Source organism: Chiloscyllium punctatum, chromosome 25 (assembly GCF_047496795.1).
Source record: "Chiloscyllium punctatum isolate Juve2018m chromosome 25, sChiPun1.3, whole genome shotgun sequence".
Taxonomy (NCBI): domain Eukaryota; kingdom Metazoa; phylum Chordata; class Chondrichthyes; order Orectolobiformes; family Hemiscylliidae; genus Chiloscyllium; species Chiloscyllium punctatum.
In genome coordinates this window covers 36,612,029-36,628,637 of record NC_092763.1, presented here as the reverse complement: position 1 = coordinate 36,628,637, position 16,609 = coordinate 36,612,029, and the positions used below count along the sequence as shown (strand labels likewise).

Here is a 16,609-nt window from a genome sequence, read left to right as displayed (position 1 = left end):
AAGACTGCAAGCCAAGGTAAGAGCTGTAAAATCATGAGAAGTCACAAGTTAAAAAGCTAGATATTTTGACTTTTAAACAAAAAAGGTAAGTAGCATCTTAATTTGTGGAAGGGAACAGGAGGAAAGTGGTCTCCTTTCCATCAGTGTTCAAACATCCTCTGGATTAACTTTACAAAGACCACAGAATCAACACCAGGGGTTTTGACATGTGGACCTAAATGTAGAAAAGTTCAATGACCTCACTGGAGTAGGCAAGGCTAGTGAAGATATTTTCAAACAGCATGACCAATTAATTGCAGCACCAGTCTCAAGCACTGGACAAATACACCACAAACTCACTTATCCATTAACAATCTTTATTGTAGGATTTGAGAGGTAAGGTTTTGATTGAAGTATCAGTCCTGATCACTCAATATCACATCTCATGCCTGCACATATTTGATTTTTATTGTTGAACAACTACAAATCTGATTTTGTATTTGCAGCAGACGAAGTGATGGCATGGTGGTATTATTGCTAAAGCATGGGTCTAAACATTCAGGGGAGGCCGGTTTGAATCCCACCAATCGGAAATGGTGGGATTTGAAATCCATCAGATTTGTACCATCTTTTCCAGGGCAAGGCAGCACATGGCTGAAGAGAGCACCCAGCCTGTTGGAGATGGGCACAGTTATATTATCCCATGGAAGAGTAGCTGTCCATAATCACTGCAGCAACTATAGTGGAGGTCATAAGAGCAGTGGCACTAAAACTGAACATAGTGCTCTGTACCTTAGCTTTGCCCTCACCCCATAATCTCTTGGCTTCTAAAGTTAGCCATTCTGTGAACATGCATCTCAAAACTCTCCAACTACATGACTCCATTCCATTCTTGAGAGCAACAGAAATGCCACATGATTAATCAGCATCATAAACACAGATCAGATTTTAAAAAAAAATCACAACACTCAGGCTATAGACCAGATTTAATTAGAAGCACTAGCTTTCGGAGTGCCGCTCCTTCATCAGGTGGTTGTGAAGGACAATTGTAAGACAATTTATAATAGAAGTTTAGTGTGATGTAACTGAAATTATACATCGAAAAATACCAACTGTTTGTTGAGTCTTTCATCTGTTCGGACACCATGATAGTGACACTTTCATATGTAAATCACAAAAAAAAATTAAAGTTACATTCCCAGGTTAACTGTAACCATTGGTGTCAGTCAGATAATATGTTGAAGGTGTTAGCCCCATGTTCCCTGTCTGTGCCATAATGTCTAGACTGATTCTAAACTAAAGAGTGAGTTAACAGAGTCTTACATGGATTCATGCAGTTTTGAGCAAAGTACAATGTAACTTTGCAAGTACAAATTTGCCCCACAAAACATGTGTGCGCATATGGGTTTGTGTGCGCGCACGCATGCAAGGATTACTGCAAGGAAGTGTACCAACTGAACAACCAGGAATACTACAGGCAACTACCAGCTGATCCAAAGAACACACCTGTGAGCTAAATACATTGATCAGGACTTTGGATCCAGTCCTTCAGAGTTCTCTATGCACCATCATCCCACATACTTCTCGTGTAGGCAACTTCTATTGCCTTCCAAAAGATACACAAAGCCAATACACCAGGACATCCCATCATATTGGACAATGGGACCCTGAGATAATCTCTTCAGCTATGTTGAAGGGATCTTGAAGCAGATTGTTCAGGGAATCCCCAGCTTCTGTCACGACACTACGGATTTCTTAAGAAACTCAGCACCCACGGCTCAGGAACATTCCTCATCACAACAGACGTTTCCACACTCCACACCATGACAACATCAACACCAACACCAACAACTGCCAAGCTCCAAATACCATCCTACAACTCATCTGCTTTATCCTCGATCACAATATCTTCACCTTTGACAACCAGTTCTTCATCCAGACACATGGAACAGCCATTGGGACCAAATTTGCATCCCAATATGCCAACTTTTTTTATGCACAGGGTTGAACAAAAACTTCTCTATGCAGGATCTCCAACCGACATTATACACCAGGTATATTGATGACATTTTCTTCCTCTGGACCCATGGCAAGGAGTCACCGATAAAACTACAGTGATCGACAAGTTTCATCCCACCAATCAAACTCACCATGGACTACTCTTGATTATCTGACTCAATCTTGGACACATGCATCTCCATCAAGGATGGAGACCTCAGCACCACACTCTACCACAAGCCTACAGACAACCTCACAATGCTACATTTCTCCAGCTTCCATCCAAAACATACTAAAACAGCCATCCCCGATGGACAAACCCTACACGTACACCAGATCTGTTCAGGTGAGGAGGAATGCAACGGCACTAGGAAGTACTCAGGGATGCCCTCATAAGAATGGGGTATGATGCTCAACTCATCAACCGCCAGTTCTGATGTGCCACAGCAAGGAACCGTAATGGCTTCCTCAGGAGACAGACATGTGCTGCAACCAACAGGGTACCCTTCATTGTCCAGTACTTCCCAGGAGTTGAAAGACTACATAGTGTTCTTCATGACCTGCAACACATTATCTTTGAGGATGAGCACCTCACCAAGACCTTCCCCACAGCTCCACTGCTTGCCTTTAAACAACCACCAAACCTCAAAACAGATCATTGTTCATAGCAAGCTGCCCAGGTTTCAGGGCAACCCTATCACAGTAGGTGCTGCAAGACGTGTCAGAGCGTGGACTTTGATTACACGTGGGGACACCTCCCACCTTGTACATGGCAGGTACTCATGTGACTCAGCCAATGTTGTCTATCTTATACATTGCAGGCAAGGATGCCCGGAGGCATGGTACATTGGGGAATCCGAGCAAAGGCTACGGCAACAGAGGAATGGGCACTGCACAACAAACAGTTGGGGAACACTTCAGTGGTCCAGGACATTCAACCTCTGACCTTCGGGTGACCATCCTCCAAGGCAAACTTCAGGACAGGCAGCAGCGATAAGTGGCCGAGCAGAGGCTGATAGCCAAGTTCCATACCCACAGGGAGGGCCTCAACCGGGACCTTGGGTTCATGTCACACTACAGGTGACCACACACACCCAACCCCTCCCAGCCCAGACACACTCCCACACATGCACTCTCTCAGACTTAAGACACTCACCCCTGCACCCCAGTAAGATACACACGTTTGTGGGGTGAAGTTGTACTTGCAAAGTTACATTGTACTTTGTTCAAAAACTGCGTGAATCCATATAAGACTCTTAACTCACTTCTTAGATTAGAATCAGTCTAAAAACATTATGGCACAGACAGGGAACACAGGGCTAACACCTTCAACATATTATCTGGCTGACACCAATTGTTACAGTTAACCTGAGAATGTAACTTTTAAAGAAAAAGTTTTGTGATTTACATATGAAAGTGAAACTATCATGGTATTTGAACAGATGAAAGACTCAACAAACAATAGAGGTACTTTTCAATGTATAATTTCAGTTACATCACACTGTAAACGTTTGCTATAAATTCTGTGTCTTACAGTAGTGTCCTCCACAACCACCTGATGAAGGAGCGGTGCTCCGAAAGCTAGTGCTTCTAATTAAACCTGTTGGACTATAGCCTGGTGTTGTGATTTTTTTAAAAAAAAACTTTGTACACCCCAGTCCAACACCAGCATCTCCAAATCATGACGTATCATTTGGTCATTCTTTATAGAACTTTGCGCTGCACAGCTTAGCCAACCCACTTCCTATTTTAAATAAAACATAACACTTCAAAAAAGTAGTAACTGTCTATAAAACACAAAAGCATCTAGCAACCATGAAAAGGCACTATACACACCCAAGTCTTTTTGGTGAAACAGCCAAACAATACATCAGTCACCAGCTAAATAATACCTTAGAAGATGGAGGATAACATGAGGAAGGGTAAGGTGAGGCACTGGGTAATCAGCAGCCAGCAGCAAGGGTGGAGTCAATATTGTTCATATCAGTTTGCTGAAAGGTGAAGTCATGGTTCAGGAGAACTCAAAAAAGGAAAGATAATGGATTGCCCGACTTGCCAGCAAATCTGCAGTTTCCAGCATAGAGCTCGGAGGGACATGTACTATGCATCTCAGACATTCTGTGCCAAGTACGAGCAGCATTATTCCAGAGTGCTCGATAGTTCCTCGTCCAGTCTTGCAAGGGATACCCACAGCTTGACAGTGGCCTGTCTCCATAATCTGTGCAGTCAGCACCATAACTGCTAATATACGCTACACCACTTGTCATAAACTTTAACCTGAACCAACTCTGGAATCCCCAATGATCAAAGCAGCAGAAATTTTAAAAATCAGTCAGCAATTATTATGAACATGGTGATGATAGAACTAGCAAGAGGAACCTTCCGGTTGCTGGACACAATTGACTTAAAAAGGTTAAAGTCAAAGGGCATTAACTGGAGTGACACAATCAGCAAAAAAACAAAAAAGACAAGCCTGGCATCAGTCAAAAATACACATGGATTGCATCTTAAATTTGCACACCTTTAGTGGGTGCTCCCTATGTCTATATTCACACTCTTCCCAAAAAGAAACTGGTCTGACTTCTGGTCAACTCCAGAAGATGCAAGTTAGATAGACACCATTCTGGAGGTAGTTGACACTGGATACTAAGAATCTTGTAATCCTTATTTTCTTGTGAACTATGATGTTTTAGTTGTTCAATAGTGTTTCAGAGTCCCCAGTGGTGATGCTTTCAATTTGGATTTTGTCCAATCATAATAGAAGCACTGACTTTTTTTTTTATATAATATTTCAGTACTTGGCTTTCTCAAATCATTTCCCACACATTACAGTTCAAGATCAGCACTCAGCTCAGTCGGAACAAAGCTGAATCACATTTCTCTCATTCCTCAATACAAACAAGTTAGCTGTCTTGATACAAAATAGACGACAGCAAAAACACAATCTGCTCACTCAGATTACTGTCACTCTTTAGGTTAGTGAGAATGATTCTTATTTAGTAATGTACATCTTTATTGTAAAGGTAATTTTAGAATCCCCATCACCAAACATGTAGAGGATAGATGGCAGGAACCAAATGCTATTGTGCTATTGCATAGATGTCAGACCAGGTAGACAGCATACAACAAGGACATCTACATGACAAAGATATTTAAATGGCTCAGCATAAGAAAGGCACTCAGATCTCAGCCAGAGCACACAATTGTAATGTCATAGCAACAGCAGTAACCCCTTAGAGTCAGAGGTCTACAGCACAAAAAAAAATGGATTTATGCTACAGAGTCTGGTGGTCATAAACAAGTACCTAGCTAATCAGATTCCATTTTCCAGCCTTGTATCCCTTAGTGTAATAAATATACATCTCAATATTTCCTAAATGTTGACAACTTTTGCCTCTAACTCCCTTAGAAGGAGTGAGTTCTAGATTCTCATCACCCTCCCAGGGCGGGGGGGGGGGGGGGGGGGTGAAGTTTCCTCATCCTCTCTAAACCTCCGACCCCTTACCTTAAAAGGAGGGTGTCCCCTGGTCAATGATCCTGCCAAATGGGAAAAAAAGTTCCTTCCTGTCCATGCCCCTCAAAATTTTACACACCTCAAATCATATTCCCCCCGTCTGTTGGGTCAGTTTCCCCCTCCCTCATTCACTAGAATCATGGTTAATTGACATGACAATGTCTTTAATCCACCCCATCCTTTACTACTAGCGGTGTACAGAAATAACAGATTGAGAAAATCTGTAATATTGTAGCAGAAGTTCATAAACTTCAAGATTTCTATCATAAGCAATACCTCAATCTTTGTGGTACTTGTTACAAGGATCACCATATGACATACCATTCAGACCTCAAACTTGCAGTGGTGACTGACATAAGAAAGCAGGTCAAGCTGGCACATCAGATGCTGTGAAGTGTCAGTGTCTGGTGTAGCTGGTGAACCTGCAGTTGAATGATTAACAGGGTCAAAGTCCCACAGGTTAGTGATGCAGATGGTGACTTAACTGCAATGGTGGGGGGTGGGGATTTGGCACTGCTACTTGTAGAAACAGGTTATTGTTATTTCAGGCAATAAGAATTGGTATAGTGATGCATGGTCCTGAGGCCAGTATCCCAAGCAGCCAGTCAGTGCTATAGTTTTACATAAGTGGTCACTCCCCTTGGTGTTATTGCTCCTAAACACAATGATGTATGAACACCACCTTCTTAACCTATCCATCTTCCTTCCCACCTATCTGCTCCACCCTCCCCTCTGATCTATCACTGTCAACCCCACCTGCACCTACCTATCGCCTTCCCAGCTACCTTTGCCACCCACTCCCTTATTTTTTCTCTCTCAAACCCCTTCCTCCCCCAGAATCCCCTCCACATTCCTCATTAAGAGCCGATGCATGAAATGTAAATTCTTCTGGCCCTCAGATGTTGCCTGACCTGCTGTGCTTTTCCAGCACCCCATTTTTTGATTGTAGAAGATAGATGAGCTTTCTGAAAAAAAGTGTTAAAAAAAGTGTTCATTTATTCTCAAATGACTGAGGGCTACAACAAGCCCTCAGTTGTAGCTTAGCTTAAGGCCACTTTTGCTTCTGAATGAGAAGGTCTAGGTGTAAGTGCCACAGCAAGGATCAAAGACAACTCAGGGTGAGATGGAGCAAGTGAAGATTGCAGATGCTGGCGAGTCAGTTGAAAAACACACAAAAAAAGGAGGGGGGTGCTGGAAAAGCACAGCAGGTCAGGCAGCATCCAAGGAGCAAGAGAGTGTCGACATTTCGGGCAAAAGCCCTTCATGATGAGGGACTGTTGCCTGATATGTCAACTCTCCTGCTCCTTAGATGCTGCCTGACCTGCTGTGCTTTTCTAGTACCACAGTCTTGTGCTAGTGAGATGTTAACCCAAGGGCCCATTTTCCCATTCAGTTGGATATTAAAATTCTCTCATCATCTCAAAGATGATGAGAGATTATCCCAGAGATATTGGCTAATATTTATTTCTCCTACTAGTATTACCCCATTTTAAAACCACAAACAGTCAGTCTTGGAGGGCTGACGGAGGTGGGGGTTTGTTTCAGCTCCTCAGTACAGGTGGGCACAGGTGTAACTTCATCTCAAGCCATTTGCTTTTGATGTGAGTATCCATCAACATATTAAGCCTACTGCAAATGGTTTAAACTGCAGCGTTTTATTTAAAAAGCACACGACTATACCCATTCACTGGCTTTGTTGCAGTAGAAACAGGCCTCAAAAAGACTTGTCCGTTAGGTCACACCCACCAATTGAGAATAATAAAGGATTAATGGGGTCCTACGGCTGTTCACATGCAGTCAAAGTTCCATAGCTTGAGAAGCTTGGACTTTTAGATTAGATTACTTACAGTGTGGAAACAGGCCCTTTGGCCCAACAAGTCCACACTGACCCTCCAAAGAGCAACCCACCCAGACCCATTCCCCTACATTTACCCCTTCACCTAACACTACGGGCAATTTAGCCAGGCCAATTCACCTAACCTGCACATTTTGGACTGTGGGAGGAAATCTGAGCACCCGGAGGAAACCCATGCAGACACGGGGAGAACATGCAAACTCCACAGAGTCAGTTGCCTGAGTCGGGACTTGAACCCAGGTCTCTGCTACTGTGAGGCAGTGCTAATCACTCTGCCACCGTGCTGCATAAAAAGTGAAAAAAAAAATTTACTGCCCTTTTTAATATCACAATCCTTGTTAAGTTAGTTATGTCATAAATCTGATCTCAAAGTACTGCATGATAAAACATTAAACACAGGAACACTGAATTCCCAAGATAGTTTTCTGTTAACTCCTTTTTTTGACAATATAACAACAAGTCATTATGGACAAACCACTTGTTTTATTGTTAGGAGCACGCCAAGTTAAGAAGTGAAATGAAACATGAAAGAACTGGAAACAATCATACCAGACTACAGAATTCTGCAATACAGAATACATTATTTCCACTTACATGATGGCAGGGAAAAAAGCAATTATTCTATAAATCACATGTTCCTCAAGTCTAATGGCCATAAGCAGCAATGCTCATTTCATGGCAATGAGCCACATTTCACCTACAAATGATTCTAACGAACTATTCTTTTTTTCATTATTTTCTGATCGTTCACTGCTGTTTCTACTATTTGTTCCTTTCAGTGCAGTTTGGAAGCTGATAATTTAAATGTTTCAGGTCAAAATTTAAACTGCAGCCGTTAATACAGTTGGTTAAAAAAGGGATATCTTAAAACCTCAGGGAAATTTAGGCACTGCCATCTAAGGAAAATGTTTCTATCATATTAGCTCCCACAACATAAAAGTGTCACATCCCATGTTACAACAGCTGCAGTACAATAGCTGTTTTCTTGTGGTTTTTGCATAGTTATATTTCTTTAATGTTTAATGAAAGAGAATTTAGCGGTTGACATGCTAACCTTCTGCAATTACATTAGTAGTCACCTAATTTCTTGCTGCAACTTAGTTTGCAAAATATATCACATTTACTATGTACCTTTTGTCATATATTATCAAGAGCTCACAGTGAGTTAATACATTAAGTAAATTTCCAGTCATCTTCCACACCACATACAGCCCTTTCCTGTGCAAAAAAATCCAAATTTATTCACTAGTGCAATGCACAAATTCCAACTGAGCTACTAGTGTTAATTTGTTCTTAGGAAGAAAATATCTTTACAATTTAAATGAAGACCTATGCAAAAGCAGTTTAGTTCTTGGTATAACTATGCCAACCTGTTTAATCTCAGTAATGCATTGCATTAGAAGTTTTCAACACTAGTTCCTCCAGACAAATTACCATCTAGAGATTGATTGAAGCATTTTTGTTATGAAACATAATTTGTTTTTATAAATAAAGTGACAGTGATGCTTAAAAGACAGGCAATAAAGATACCAAACCAAGCATGATACAAAGTTAGGAGGTATTGTTGATAGAGAGGAAGGTTTAAAAAAATTATGGAGGGATCTTGATCAGATGGGGAAGTAAGCGGAGGACTGGCAAATGCAATTCAAATACAGATAAGTGAAAGGTGTTGCAGTTTGGAAAGTTAAACCAAGGTAGGACTTCTACAGTAAATGGTAAGGTCCAGAGAAGTCTTGTGGAACAGAGGAACCTAGGAGTACAATTCTAGTTCTTTGAAAGCAGCGTCACAGGTAGCCAGGGTGGTGAAGAAGGCAGTTAGCATGCTGACCTTCATCGGTGCAGGCATTGAGTAAAGGCGTTGGGATGTTATGTTACAGCTATATAAGTCATTGATGGAGCCACACCTGGAGTGGTGTGTACAGTTTTGGTCACCCTGTTGATTTACAAGGATGTTGCCAGGACTATTAGGCCTGAGTTTTAGGGACAAGTTGGCCAGGATAGGACTTTATTCCTTGGAACCTAGGAGGGTGAGGGGTGACCTTAATAAAAAGGAGTATAAAATCATGAGGGGCATAGATAGAATGAATGTATATAGACATGGGGAAATTGAGAACTAGAGGACATTAGGTTTAAGATGAGAGGGGAAATACTTAAGAAGGACCTGAGGAGCAATATCTTCATGCAGAGTGGTGCACATTTGAAATGGGCTGCTAGAGAAAGTAGTTGAGGCAGGTACAATAGCAACTTTAAAACAAACATTTGGATAGGTACATGGATGGGAAGGGTTTAAGAGGTGATATGGAGCAAAATGTGGGCAGTTGGAACTAGCTGAGAAGGGACCATGGTCAGCATGGACCACTTTGGGCTGAAGGTCCTGTTTCCATAAATACTACTCAATGTCTCTAGGTGATCAGAGTCTGTCAGCATATGGCAGTTGACAGTAAAATTGAAATGTTGACGTAGCACTTTCAATGGTGAAGCGCAATATAAAAGCATAACCAAAGTCGTGTTAATGTGAATACAATGTTCTGGGCAAGACTTTGCACATTGATAAAAACTACTTGGCTGCTAGATATGAAGATTCCATTCTCTTAACTATTTCATTCCCCCTGTATTTAACCCTTAATTGCAATATAGAATGATGCTAACAGTAGGGCTCAATTCCTGCACTGGCTGAGGTTACCATGAAGGACTCCTTCTCAATCTCTTCAGCATAGCATGGTGACCCTCAGGTTAAACCCAGCTAGTTACCGCTACATAAGAGAGAGTAGCTCTATGGTCTGGTGGGATTATGACAATTTGACCTTTTAATTATGCTGGAATTTTCCAGAGAAGTCTCCATTAAGATAAAAAGCTTTCAGACAAACCTATGAACATCAGATCTACATTTTGTTCAGATCTGGTTCAGTCAAACCAACAAGAAAGTCTAACAAATGTCTCCAGGAAGACTAGTAAAAGCCAAATCATAACTAACTGTTTTTCTTAAAACTATGTATACATACACACTTATCAAATTTAGATCAAACTTTCTTAATAGCAGATCCAACATGTCAGGCAATTCAATAAAAAGTGAACATTTTGTTCTTTCGATACCTCTAATTGTAGTTTTGGCTTTTATCGTCTGGTAAGTTTCTAAAGCTTTGTATTGTAGAATACACAAATCTCAGGGGTTTTAATCCACTCTCATTGCAAAGAAATGGCTGTGCATGGTGCAATAGATACCATTTTGATATAATACTTTAAATAAAAAACTGTTCTAAGCATTGCTGCACAAAAAAGTTAAATAAACTACTGCATTAGTAGAGCTTATTTAACTGTATTGAGATTTGAAAATACAAAAATGCTATTTAATTCGCAATTGCACATTTCAAAATTCTGATTGACTGGTATGCAATCTTGCTGGTCTTCAAGAAAAAAAAACTCAGACACTAGAAAGATGGAAAGTATACATGAGAAATTTAATGAAAACTTTGAGAAGCATACTTTTGTTTGACCTATATTTTAGGATTTTTTTTCTCCACAGCATTACTTATAAATTATCCAGAATTGTTTTGAGCTCTATTTGTCAGATGGTACAGTAATAAGAACATAAGAAACAGGAGTCGGCCATCTGACCCATCAAGACTGCTCTGCTATTTGATATGGTCTTGGCTGTTTTCATGGACTCAACACCACTTAGTAACAAGCTATTTCACAGAACTTTCACACCTCAAGCAGAAAAGGACAGATGTGGGACGCTACATTACATTTGTACAGTCAACCTGTGGGCTGCTCGTTCTACATTCGATGCTATTTCATCAAGAGAGATAGAGTTGGCCTCCAGTTTCAGTCACACAGAACATTTTAAATGTCTCAGGTCCAAAGTGATCACAGCTGCCAGACAATGGAGCCCCTCAAAAATATCTTGTGTTCACAACTGTCATTAGGCAGCTGAAGATATCCTCCAAGCTTGTCTGGAGGACTGACTCCCTTGATCCAGTTCAAGAGAGCTGGCTCATTTGAGACAGCCTCCAGGAAATTGGCTTGGGACTGGAGTGCTGCTGACACAGCAGCCCACAGGTCGACTGTACAAACGTAATGTACCATCCCACATCTGGCCTTTTCTGCTTAAGGGGTGTGAAAATTCTGTGAAATAGCTTGTCACTAAGTGGAGCTGAGTCTATGAAAACATCAGCCAAGACCTTATTGAATAGCAGAGCAGTCTTGATGGCCAGATGGCCTACTCCTGTTTATGTTCTTATTACTATACCATCTGACAAATAGGATTCCATAAGTTGCTCAAAACAATTCTGGATAATCTATAAGTAATACTGTGAAGAAAAAAAATTCCTAAAATATGGGTCAAAGAAGTATGCTTCTCAAAGTTTAAATTAAAATTTCTCATGTATACTTTCCATCTTAGTGTCTTAATTGAGGTTTTTTTTTCTTGAAGACATCAGCTTGACAGGATGTCTTTTGTCCAAAGGTATGCCATTCACACCTAATTTTGAAATATGCAACTGCAATTTTTACATTTCAAATCTTAATACTCAAATAAGTTTAACTTTTGTGCAGCAATGCTTCATAAAACATTGAAAAAAATACCAAAACAATGTATCCATATCACCATGCATATCCATTTGTTTGCATGACAGAAAGACGACTAAAACTCTGGAGATTTCTGTTGAACATTCTACAATACAAAGTTTAGAAATTACCCAGAGGATAAAAGCCAAGGCTAGAATTAGAGGTATCGAAAAAGGACAAAGTGTTCATTTTATTGTTCACCTTTCAGAAACTGCCAGTTGAAGAATTTTAAATAGCAGCAAGATCAGAGGCAAACCATTGGAAAGAAGTAGGTTTACAAAAATTGGTCACACACATCCTTATCTTTGTAACCTTCTGTTACTACAAGCCACCAAAAAGAAAAAAAACACCTTCTGATGTTTTCCTCTGTGCCTCCCTGATTTTGATTGCCAGTTATATTTTCAGCTGTATAGGGATGAAGTTACATTAGAGCTCTTCAAAATCCTGAACAGACAGCTGGAGTGGTGTTCATTCCCGTCTACCATGCATCGAAGGAAGTGCAGTGTGGATTTAGTAATGATGCCGAGAAGAGGAATTTTCATTTTAGGTGGAGAACTTATTGGTTTGGGAACTGCATTTGACCCTACCAGTGTGCAAGGCTTTCAAGATTTTAAAGGGAGACTGATATTGTAGGTAGAAATAAACCTTTTCTACTAATTCCTGAGTCTAAAATTGGGGAGCAGAGCTTGAAGATTTGAGTCAAGTCTTTGAGGTGCACTGCTAGGAACCACTCCTACATGCTTAAGTTGCTGTAGGTTCAGAACTCTCAACCACAAACCACAACTCAATTCCTAATTTTCATTCTACTGTCTCCTGACAGCCAACCAACACGTCATTGAAGTTGACATTTCCAAAGCAATATCTTAAAAGATATGAACTTGGTCATTTTGAACAAAGATGAACCTGTTCTAAAGTAGCAGAGATGAATATCCTGCAAACAAATTAAAATTTTACTACTTATTTCACAAAGCTTGATGTCAAAATATTGACCTACGTAATGACTACTAATGAGCCAAAGGTTAACTCCTAGAACTCATTCAATACAACAAAATGATACACTATGCTACCACTTCACAATCATTACAAAAGAGCCAATGGCATGAAATAAGAATAAATTTTAAAATGGATACTGAACACTTTTCCCTGTTTTTAAAACAACTTAAAAAGTTTTCCAACCCTTCTTATAGTTTTCTTTTGATATTCCTTAAAAGGACCATATGTGGAGGAGCTGGTGTTGGACTGAGGTGGACAAAGTTAAAAATCACAACTGCTCCTCAGATGCTGCCTGACCTACTGTGCTTTTTCAACACCACTAATCTAGACTCTGGTTTCCAGCATCTGCAGTCCTTGTTTTTAACCAGGTTATAGGCCAACAGGTTTATTTGGAAGCATTAGTTTTCAAAGTGCTGCTCCTTCATCAGGTGGTTGTGAAGCAGGATCATAAGACACAGAATGTATAGCAAAAGACTGGTGTCATGCAAGTAAAATGATATGTTTAACAAACCTAAAAATTAAGTCTTTCATCTTTTAGAATGGGTTGCAGGCTTTGGTACATTAATGTGAATCCCAGAACTTCTTTTAAGCCACATTCTCAAGATAACAATTTTATATAAAAGAAAGACATCTCAGCTCTGTCTTTATCCCAATCTTGACTCAGATGGGTTCTATTTCCAAAGTGTAATTTACAAAATAATATGGATTGACTATCTGTACTGACTGTCTACAGGATGTGCATTTTGAGCAAAACAGAATGTATCTGCAAATACAAAATGCACCCCATAGACTTGTGTGTGTGCATATATGTACATGTTCATGTGCAGACAGAGACACAGAGCACGAGTGCATGTGAGAAGGTGTGTTTTTGCAGGTGTGCAAGCTCGGTAAGTGTGTGCATGCGCAAGTGTGATGGGGTATAAATCGGAGAGAGGGTGCATGGGTAGCGTGTTTGTTAATGTGAGAATGCATGTGTATGAAAAGGGTCAGCATGAGTGTGAGTATGTAACTGAGTGTGTGCGCACGCACGAGGTCACCTACAGTGTAACATGAACCCAAGGTCCCAGTAGAAGCTATCCTCATGGGTACTGAACTTGGCTATCAGCCTCTGCTTGGCCACCTTGCATTGTTACCTGTCCCAAAATCCGCCTTGGAGGCTGGTCACCCAAAGATCCGAAGTCGAATGCCCCTGACCGCTGAAGTGTTCCCCGACAGGGAGGGAACACCCCTGTCTGGTGATTCTTGTGCGGGATCCTCTCTCAGGCTTATACCCCATCACAGTCTCACACACACACACACACGTGTGTATGTGTGCAGGGGAGTATATTTGCAGATCTATTTTTTTTTTAGCAAAATAGAATGTAAACTGCACAATCTGCAGGCGGTCAATCCATGTAATTTTGTAAGTTTTACTTTGGAAATAGAATCCATCTGACTCAAGATTGGGATAGAGACAAACTCTGACCTCAGATCTTTAATGCATTGTCTGAGCGGAGATGCCATTTTCATTTTTAATGATAAGATTTTATCTTGAGAATGAGACTTAAAAGTAGTTCTATGATTTTCATATTAATGAAGCTAAACCTGTAACCCATTCTAAGAGAGATGAAAGACTTAACAGCAATCTAGATTTGTTAAATATATCATTTTACTTACATGACACTGTAATCTTTTGCTATAAATCCTGTCTGATGATCCTGTTTCACAACCACCTGATGAAGGAGCAGCACTTCAAAAGCTACTGCTTCCAAATAAACCTGTCATCCTATAACTTGGTGTAGTATGATTTTTAAACTTTAAAAAAGGACCACCGTTACTGTGGTGAAAGATCTTATCTAATTATTATTTTGGTCCTGTGCTTTAAAACAATTGCACACTCTGGTTGTTAAAGACTGACACAGTCATGCCATGGAAATGTTTTACGTGCAGTCTGTGTGCTATTAAAAATATTCACCTGCCCTGAAAATTAAATGGCAAAATCTTTTGCTCCTGAAGGTGGCAATTTTGGAGACGTGACGGGCACCTAATTATCCAGAGCTGTGGGGAACATTAGCCCCGACAACTTTGAACTTCCACCAAAATTGAGTTCGAGGCAGAAAGGTCCAATTAAGAAAACCCTATTTCCCACAATTAAGGAAATTAGTGACCGAACAACAGAAGGTTATTTGCAGGAAGAATGCCTATTGGAAACCACTCTTTGCCCAAGCTTCTGACTCTCTTGACCCCTCTCCCCACAATTCCAAAGTTTAAAATCCAAGTTTAAAATTTTGTCATTTAATTTTCAGGATAGGTGAATGTTTTTAATAGCACACATGCTGCACGTAAAACAAATGCATGGCATGACTGTCAGTCTTCAGCAACCAGAGTGTGCAACTGTTTTAAAGTACTGGGCCTTTAATATTAGTTATTTGCTGATACACGTGAATACAGGAGTAGGCTACACGGACAATCGAGCCTGCTATCCCATTCAATAAGATCATGGCTGATTTAATTACTATGCATTTCCATCTCCACTACCTTTCACCCTCCTGCTCATCAAGAATCCATTCACACTGCCTTAAAAATATTCAAAGATCCCACTTTTACCAGCATTTTCTTCCCCCCAAGAAACGATGCTAACATTAGAGTTGAAGAACATGGAAATTTGAAAAAGGCAAGTCAGTGACGCCACCTTTTCCATGGGTTATAAGCAATATATCTGTATATTACTAGATTTCGAAGGGAAGCTCCTGAATAAAAGTAAGAAACTTAAAAAAAACATAGTAAAGCAAGTGGGAAAATTCAATAGGCCCCCACACCAGGCACAGAAATAACAATTAACATGTATAGTTTCTTTTAAAAATCACCTCCATAAACATACCATGAGAGCTGACAAGAGTAAAAAAAAAATTTTTTGGTCAATTATCAAAATTTAGAACATTAGTTTTTTTTGTATAAAAATATGACATTAAAATTAAAGAATTGTGAAGATAATAGGCAACCTTAACAGTTCTGGCAAATTTTAATCTTACTCATAAGAAACTTTATGATGGTTTAGGAATCCAGAAATGCCCAAAAGACCAGTTTGGGTATCTTCAGACACTGAAATGGCAGTTTGTTTTTATTAGATGTCTGAACTGATCTTATTTTGCAGGACTATCCCCATATCCTGGTTTTACTGACCCTCTAATGTTACTCAGAAGAATATACTTTTAAGACCTGAAGTGTGATGAAGTCACAGGAATTTGATGTATTTCATGCTGTTTCAGGAAGAGTTATCAAAATAAAAAAGAAAATAGACTATGTAGTCTTCTCCATGACAATCATGTTATCATGCAATTAAGTAAAATCAGTGACTTTAAGTTAACGTACATAAAAATGATTTGACATTTCTACACAGCACTTGTAAAAATGAAAACCAAAACAACTGTAGATACCGTAAATCAGAAACAAGAACAGAAATTGCTGGAAAAGCTCAGCAGGTCAGGCAGTATCTGTGGAGAGACGTCAAACTCGGTAATTCCAAGAGTCACTCAACCTGAAACGTTAACTCTGATTTCGCTTCCCAGATGCTGTCAGGCCTGCTGAGCTATTCCAGCTTTTTGTTTTTAAAAACGCCTTGTTTGTTTAATCAGAACCACATTTCAGGAGAGTCACCGCTAGAGTTCCCGGCTTTAATATTTAATGGAGAGGTTTAATTATTTAACACAAATTTTCTTAATGCT

General features: G+C 40.0%; 1 protein-coding gene and 1 long non-coding RNA gene across 8 annotated transcripts in view; one reads left to right on the top strand and one right to left on the bottom strand.

The window, feature by feature from the left end:
• LOC140495852 (uncharacterized) overlaps positions 1–16,609 on the bottom strand; it is a 183,477-nt gene that overhangs the window by 29,195 nt on the left and 137,673 nt on the right. The window lies entirely within an intron of this gene.
• The window catches only part of LOC140495853 (uncharacterized), a 121,196-nt gene that overhangs the window by 33,023 nt on the left and 71,564 nt on the right, over positions 1–16,609 (top strand). The gene's annotated exons all lie outside the window — the stretch shown is intronic.